The sequence below is a fragment of the Triticum urartu genome, unplaced genomic scaffold (genome assembly GCF_056163025.1).
Source record: "Triticum urartu cultivar PI428250 unplaced genomic scaffold, HENAU_Tu73 scaffold2, whole genome shotgun sequence".
Classification (NCBI taxonomy): Eukaryota; Viridiplantae; Streptophyta; class Magnoliopsida; order Poales; family Poaceae; genus Triticum; species Triticum urartu.
Genome location: NW_028260368.1, coordinates 932669 through 941449, shown reverse-complemented (window position 1 = coordinate 941449; position 8781 = coordinate 932669). Strand labels below are relative to the sequence as shown.

The following is an 8781-nucleotide window of genomic DNA, read 5'->3' as shown; positions in this document are numbered from 1 at the left end:
GATACCGAAACAAAAAAATTCCGCGGTCGAACTACCATAATATCTAGAAATGTAGATCTTAAACTAGAAAGGCTTTTTTGGATGGAAAAACTCTGACTTCTAGTTTTAGTTAGTAGAAACCTAATTGGTTAAAATTCCGTCCAGTAAAACGGAAGAATTATAAATTTCTAAAATGATAGATAGGAATATAGCGAATAAAGCCATTGCGATCCCCATAAAAGGAGTAGTCCCCCAACCCGGGGCGACTTTCCCATATTCCGAATTCAAGGGTTCAGTAAACTACCTGCACCAGTTCGTTTTGGCCTAGGTTTAGAACTATCTTCAACGTTTGTGTAGCCATAAATTCTATTTAATCATTGGTGTTGACTTTGTATACTATTCCGTTGTAGTTGTAAATACACGATCTTTTCGTAGATCCATTGTAATCTTGAAATTCTATAAAAATGGAAACAGCAACTTTAGTCGCCATCTCCATATCTGGTTTACTTGTAAGCTTTACTGGGTATGCCTTATATACCGCGTTTGGGCAACCCTCTCACAATTAAGAGATCCATTCGAAGAACACGGAGACTAATTTAAGTAAGAAGTCTCCCAGATAGGGGACTTCTTACTTAAATGAAATTATTTTATTCTTTTAGTTGGAGTTGGTGGAACCTTAGGTGGTTCTCGGAAGAAGATAGCGAAAAAAAATTATCCCTAAAGTCGAAACTAAAAGGAACGTATAAACCAATGCTTCCATAGATTCGATCCTGGTTTATTTACAATTATAACTTCCACACCTATTCATTTGTCATTTGGGATAATTTCCCATATAAAGAAAGAAAAAGAGTCAAAGAAAGGATGGGAGATGTTTCCCATGTCAAATCAAAAAGAGAGGTGAAAGATACTATAACAATGTGTATCAAACTGCCTGTTTCCTTGTAGTTGGATCTCCCACTTTTTGGAATGTTCCAAATTCCACTTGGAGCATCCAAATCTGGATCAATACCAGCAAAAACATCTCGGAACAATGTTCTAGCGCCATGCCAAATGTGTCCGAAAAAGAAGAGCAAAGCAAAGGTAGCATGACCAAAAGTGAACCAACCCCTTGGACTGCTGCGAAAAACACCATCAGATTTCAAAGTAGCCCGGTCTAATTCAAAAATTTCCCCTAATTGAGAACGCCTCGCATATTTTTTTACAGTAGCAGGATCAGAATAACTTACTCCATTAAGTTCGCCACCATAGAACTCCACCGTTACACCTACTTGTTCAACACTATATTTGGATTCTGCTCTTCTAAAAGGAACGTCTGCTCTAACAATTCCCTCCTCATCTACCAAAACAACCGGAAATGTTTCAAAAAAAGTAGGCATACGGCGTACAAAAAGCTCACGTCCTTCTTTATCTCTAAAGACGGGATGTCCTAACCATCCAACAGCTATTCCATCCCCATTGTCCATTGAGCCTGCTCTGAATAATCCCCCTTTTGCCGGATTATTACCATATAATCATAAAAGGCTAATTTTTCGGGAATTTAGACCAAGCTTCTGATAAACTAAGATTTTCGGCTAAACCATTGCTAACTCTTCGATATATTTCTTGCTGAAAGTATCCCTGATCCCACTGATAACGAGTAGGCCCAAATAATTCGATTGGGGTCGTTGCTGACCCATACCACATAGTTCCAGCAACTACGAAAGCTGCAAAAAAAACAGCAGCGATACTACTGGAAAGTACAGTTTCAATATTGCCCATACGTAATCCTTTATATAGACGTTGAGGCGGACGGACACTAAGATGGAATAAGCCCGCTAATATACCCAATGTACCCGCAGCAATATGATGAGAAGCTATTCCCCCCGGAACAAAAGGATCAAAACCTTCTGCACCCACGCTGGATTTACAGCTTGTACTTTTCCAGTTAGTCCATAAGGATCGGATACCCATATCCCAGGACCATACAAACCCGTTACATGAAATGCCCCAAAGCCAAAGCAAGCCACCCCTGCAAGAAATAAATGAATTCCAAAGATCTTGGGCAAATCCAAAGAGGGTTTTCCCGTCCGCTCATCAGAGAATATTTCTAGGTCCCAATATACCAATGCCAGATCGCTGCCAAGAAACACAAGCCAGAAAACACAATATGCGTACCTGCCACACCTTCATAACTCCAAATACCCGGATTTGTTACAGTTCCTCCTGAAATACTCCAACCACCCCACGAATCCGTTATTCCTAAACGAGTCATGAAGGGAATTACGAACATACCTTGTCTCCACATTGGATCCAGAACAGGATCAGAGGGATCAAAACTGCTAATTCGTATAAAGCCATTGAGCCAGCCCAACCAGAAACTAGAGCTGTGTGCATTATATGCACCGCAAGCAATCGACCCGGATCATTCAATACGACAGTATGAACACGATACCAAGGCAAACCCATGGAAATACCCCTTTAGCAAAGAAAAATAGACACGATGTCGCTTTATTTTATCGCATTGAAAAAGACTATCCATATCCTATGTACCTAACCCTTCTAGGGGATTCTGTGTCAGAAAGCGCGAATATTTATTTCATTCCATTAAAAATAAGAAGCCAATTCTGTTCATAAGAAGAAAGAGAAGCAGATCTATTCTATACTCGATAAGTGCCAATATGCAATGGGTAACTTGGCCAATTTGGAAAAAACGAAGAATAGATCGCTACCCCTCTTTGTTTAGCATTCAAATCACCCATTCCCTTTTCTTTATTCAATCTGTCCTTACATCCTTATATGTATAACCTTTCAATCTACGTATTAATAGAATCTATAATATTCATATAGAATAAGAATAAAAATTAAGACAATAAACTGCGGATTCTTTCTTTCTGTTCCATTCTTACGTTTCCATATTAAGTGTGGTTTTTCTTACTTAAATTTAATAATATTAATCTAATATGCCCATTGGTGTTCCAAAAGTACCTTACCGGATTCCTGGAGATGAAGAAGCGACTTGGGTTGACTTATACAATGTTATGTATCGAGAAAGGACACTTTTTTTAGGTCAAGAGATTCGTTGCGAGATCACGAATCATATTACAGGTCTCATGGTATATCTGAGTATAGAAGATGGAATTAGTGATATTTTTTTGTTTATAAACTCCCCAGGCGGGTGGCTAATCTCAGGAATGGCTATTTTTGATACGATGCAAACGGTGACACCAGATATATATACAATATGCCTCGGAATAGCCGCCTCCATGGCGTCCTTCATTCTGCTTGGAGGAGAACCCACCAAGCGTATAGCATTCCCTCACGCGAGGATTATGCTTCACCAACCTGCTAGTGCTTATTATCGGGCAAGGACACCAGAATTTTTACTAGAAGTAGAAGAGTTACACAAAGTTCGCGAAATGATCACAAGGGTTTATGCAGTAAGAACAGGCAAGCCTTTTTGGGTTGTATCCGAAGACATGGAAAGGGATGTTTTTATGTCAGCAGACGAAGCCAAAGCTTATGGACTTGTCGATATTGTAGGGGATGAAATGATTGACAAGCACTGCGATACTGATCCAGTGTGGTTTCCAGAAATGTTTAAGGATTGGTAGTGTCCGGATTTCTTGTAAAGTTATTTCACAGCTAAATTCGTGTTTTCCTCGATTTAATAGAAAATAGAAAGACTTCATGATGAGCAATCATCAGGTTAAGATGGATCTAAACCAATCCATTTTTTTTCTATATACATACAACATGCCGACGGTTTAAACAACTTATTAGAAACGCAAGACAGCCAATACGAATGCTCGAAAAACGGCCCGCGCTTAAAGGATGCCCTCAGCGTCGAGGAACATGTGCTAGGGTGTATGTGCGACTCGTTCAGATCATGACTTCAAACAAATATAAAAAAAATTGAAGTATCCATGATTAGTACCAATGAATAGGATATAGCTTCTCTATCCTAGATTTCTATGGTATATGGAATTTATGGTTTCCTTTGGTGCAAATCCAATTATCTAAATTGGAAATAAGAAGCAATTCTCCCATTGGTAGCAAATGGTTATCCATTAAGCGGAGGAAATAGTAATAAAAAGAAAAGGCTTATGCTCCTTTATCTTAAAAGAACGGACTAACAGGGTCAGCTACTTAGCCAACTTTCATAATTAAATACCGTCACTGTATGGATAACTCTTATTGTGAAAAGAGCTATTTACTCTATAATGGATAGGTAGAGCCAAAGAATGTGGACTATACAAGTTCGCAATACCTTTTGATGAAAGAAAGGGCTCCGGTGTATAGAGAGGGCCTCACCGTTAAAAGGGACCATAGAAACGATGGAACCCACTATTTTTTTTAGTATTATTAGAATGAATTTGTTATTTCGTATAGAATAACTGAACGGAGTGGAATAAAAAATCGTGGTTGGGAAGGTTACTATAGCAAAAGCCATTGGAATTAATATTTTATATATCGGAATAATTAGTTTTGTTATTAATGAGAAAAAGGGTGGCTAAAAGAAGAGAAATCATTAGTTATTCATTAAGGTTAATTTGATTCAATGACCAGAGTTCCGCGAGGATATATAGCCCGGAGACGACGAACAAAAATGCGTTCATTTGCCTCAAACTTTAGAGGGGCTCATTTAAGACTTAATCGAATGATTACCCAACAGGTAAAAAGAGCTTTTGTTTCCTCTCATCGAGATAGAGGTAGGCAAAAGAGGATTTTCGTCGTTTGTGGATCACTCGGATAAACGCAGCAACGCGGGTATATAAAGTATTCGATAGTTATAGTAAATTAATACACAACCTGTACAAGAAGAAATTGATTCTTAATCGTAAAATGCTTGCACAAGTAGCTGTATCAAATCCAAATAATCTTTACACGATTTCCAATAAAATAAAGATCATCAATTAAAGGTATAATAAAGTAATATACTGGAATAATAAAAGATGAATTCCCGGAGAGGGAACTCCGGGAAGATACAATAAATTAAGATTAAGTGGTAGGAATCAACGAGCTGGATTACTTTCTTTATAATATATATAGGTCTGGCCCTTTCGAATTCGAATAAAACATCAACAATCGGAACTTAAGTTCCGGTTGTTGTTTCTTAAATTTTGGTTGTTGTTTCTTAAGTTTCGATTGGAATTGTACTTTTGCGTAATTGAGGAATATGTCTATTTTTTCTGGGTCTAGAACCTGTAATTATTGAAATTGACTGGGCTTGAAATTGCTTTTCGTTCTCATAGTTACGAAACGGTAAGAAAGATAAAATACGAGCCTGTTTTATAGCAAGAGTAATTAATCGTTGTTGTTTCAAGGTTAATCTATTTATTCGTCTCGATAATATTTTTCCTTGTTCACTAATAAATCTATTAATTAAACTCATGTTTCTATAATCAATTCGATCTCCGGGCCAATCCGGGGACGCCTACGAAAAGGTTGTTTAGATTTACGAAAAGGTTGCTTGAATTTACGAAAAGTTTGCTTGGATTTACGAAAGGGTTGCTTGGATTTATTAAAAGTTTGCTTGGATTTACTAAAGGGTTGCTTAGATTTAAGAAAGGTTGTTTAGATGTATACATGATTTATTCCTTATTTAAAATTTGAAAATTTGAAAATTCACTTCTTTATTTTATTAATTTAGGATCCAGAAGAAGTAGTTTTTCTTTGATCCATATCTTATTTGATTCATATTATAGTATATGAATACCCTCTATACATATGAAATAATATCTACCGGAAATCAGATGAGTTGATTGTATTTTGTATTCTATACTATGTTTTCTTTATATATTAAATATGAAGTTCTTACTCTTTCTGTTGTTTGGAAAGATCAAACACACGATGTTCCTATTTCTTTATTTCGTGATGAGTCGTATGCTTGCGACAATAACGACAAAATTTTTTGAATTCTAATTGTCCGGGTGTATTGTGGCGATTCTTTTGAGTACTATATCTAGAAATCCCCGTCGATTCCTCATTGGCACCTTTTCGAACACAACTGATGCATTCCAAAATAACTCTGATTCTAACATCTTTTCCCTTGGCCATGAACCTCCTTTTCTTTTTGGATTGACTTAACTTAATTCTTCTACTTATTCTTTTATTCTTCTATTTTGAATCCGAAGAAGAAGAATAAAATTCATTAGAATAATTTTTTTTTATTCTTTAATTAAGTAATAAAAAATAGAGAAATAATTAAAGAATACAATCCTTGTCGAATTAGCAAAGATTTTGGTTCGAAATCCTTTCATTTAATTAGCCAGCCCGCCTTTTCTATGCTCTGATTTCTGAGGCCTTATTTAGCTTGGTACCCCTTTAAATTGAATTTCTATTTTCAAAAATGGGGTTTACCAATTTTTAATGACTCTGAGGTTCAACCCAATCCATCTTTTCTTTCTTTTTCCTTCCGATACTAAAAAAGATTGAAAAGGATCAAATTTTGTCATATCACGAAGAAATCTATCCCTCCCATAGCAATAACTAGAATTAAAAAAAAGGGAATGACAAAGCATCTGGGAATAAACGATTAATTTCTATCAATAAACCTGCTAAAGCACCAAACCATAGAGTACTTAGCACGGGTGCTACAGAGAGATATGTTTTTATATCCCGCATTGAAAATCCTCCTTCCTTGTTGAATACATATATGATCATAAACTCTTGCCCAAGATTGTTATGCTATATATAAAATGAACCATATCGACGAAATTTTCCTATCCCTAAAAAAGAAAAAGATGACCCCTTCTTCCTATATATTACCAAGGAAAAGTAATCCTTCTTTTATAGGCGAAATTATATTGGATTTTATATGTATATAATTCCTTAATTATATGAGACCAAAAAGAAGAAATGACACGAGGGTTCTATATATAGATAGAGAAAGAAAGAAGAAGAAAATTATGATGTGGAAAAGAAGACAGGAATTGTGTACAATGGCATTGTACAACAATTTAATTTGGAAAAGGGATGTAGCGCAGCTTGGTAGCGCGTTTGTTTTGGGTACAAAATGTCACAGGTTCAAATCCTGTCATCCCTACCTATTACTTCTTTCTTCTTTATAGGCAGTAGCGACGAGATCAATTAAAGTAAAGTGGGTATAACTTGAATTTGTGGAGACTATACGTACGTGAGATACATTAGGAATAGAAAAAGATTTTCTTTTTGAATGAATGAAAGCGCTCTTAGTTCAGTTCGGTAGAACGCGGGTCTCCAAAACCCGATGTCGTAGGTTCAAATCCTACAGAGCGTGATTCCATCTATTTTATGTCGAAGCAGAGTAAAATAACTTAACAAAATTGAATTGTAACTCCAATTTCAATTTGACCTCCTCTCTGGTCTGGAGGAGGTCAATCAAAAAAAAAAAATGACTCAATCAAAGATCCAACTGATCCCCACGCCTGTATTGCAAATACGCAGTCACGAATAATCCCGCTAAAGTAATAGGAATTAGGCCTAAGACGATTCCAAATAGAAAAACTTCAATCATTTCGATTTGTTCGAGGGGATAAAAAAAGAGGTACGATCTATCCCTAAATAGTACTCTAAATTATCCACGAATCTCAATGACCAAGAAAAGAATTCCTAATTAGTCTGGAAAAGAGTCGTAGAATGCCAGGAATCCCAAAGAAAGATTTTTCTTTTCTGAATTATAATTATTCAGTCAATTCAAATAAGGCGTATCTTGTTCAAGCCAATAAATAGAGCTGGGGTTATAGTTAAAGCAGCCAGTAGAAAACCAAAATAACTAGTTAAAGTAAGCATGAAAGAGTTAAATTCCATTTATTTTTTTTTACTACACTACATATGTTGGTAAAGCATTTACCTAAGTTATGGAAAATTCATAATTCATCAGTTATTTTAGATAATACTAAAAAACAAGATAGAGTAAGATACAGAAGTGTAAAAGAAAGTGGATTCATCAGATGATACATGAGTCCCTAATTCCGAATCAAGAGATTTGTTGTGGAATTTGTCAATTGAGTAAAGTAATAATATTAAGAACTAGATCATCTAACCCCATTGAATGAAAAAAAGAAATTCAATTTTCAGGGAAATTTTTGAATAAGAGATAAATAAACAATTGAATTTGAAAAAAAAAACTTCTTTCTATTTTGGATAATTTCTTTTTCAATAGGACCCTCTTTTTGGAGTGAACGATCGAATATTCCCCTATTCCTTCTTATTTTAACTGATTGTATTCCATATGGAATAAGAGGAGAACAAAAGCATTCCACGACCTGCCAAGGGGCTGTTAAAAAAAAAAAAAAAAGAAAGCTCTTCCTTGAATTTACTTTATTTTTATTCCTTTTTCGAACTCCAACCAAAGTAGATTCGAAGACGAGTCACTTCAATTATCCTTTTAAGTTCTATTCTATCTTCTGTCTTTCCCTATTTCATCTCGTAAAGTTCCGCGCTCGCAGTTTGGTCAAGAAAGTTAGACCTAATCCAACAAACAATACAAGGATGAATTACGAATTATGAAAGGATAGATTTCACATATACTTGTCCTTGTATTGTGTCAGTATGAGAATATCCTTCCTAAATTATTTATCCAAACCTATTGATCATTAACTTAGATTTTCCCAAGATTTTGGCTGCTATTCCGAATTACTCTATTATTCCGAAGCCAATGAAAAGTAAGTAGAACCTACAAAAATGGGGTTTTCTATTGATGCCTTGAATAACATATAGCTTACCTATAGACAAAAAAAAAATAAAAAAGTAATTATGTTTCGGAACCAGGCAAAACCAGATTGCTGTGCCATAGGAAGGATAGCTATACTAATTCGGTATACTCAAAATACACCTTTGGTA

General features: G+C 35.6%; 2 non-coding genes across 2 annotated transcripts; both read left to right on the top strand.

Annotated features, from left to right (window-relative positions):
• Positions 1-6929: 6929 nt before the first annotated feature.
• On the top strand, positions 6930-7003 carry TRNAP-UGG (transfer RNA proline (anticodon UGG)). The gene has a single exon. It is a non-coding gene; the product is annotated as a tRNA-Pro (tRNA).
• Positions 7004-7142: 139 nt separating this feature from the next.
• TRNAW-CCA (transfer RNA tryptophan (anticodon CCA)) lies at positions 7143-7216 on the top strand. Its single transcript has one exon. It is a non-coding gene; the product is annotated as a tRNA-Trp (tRNA).
• Positions 7217-8781: the final 1565 nt, after the last annotated feature.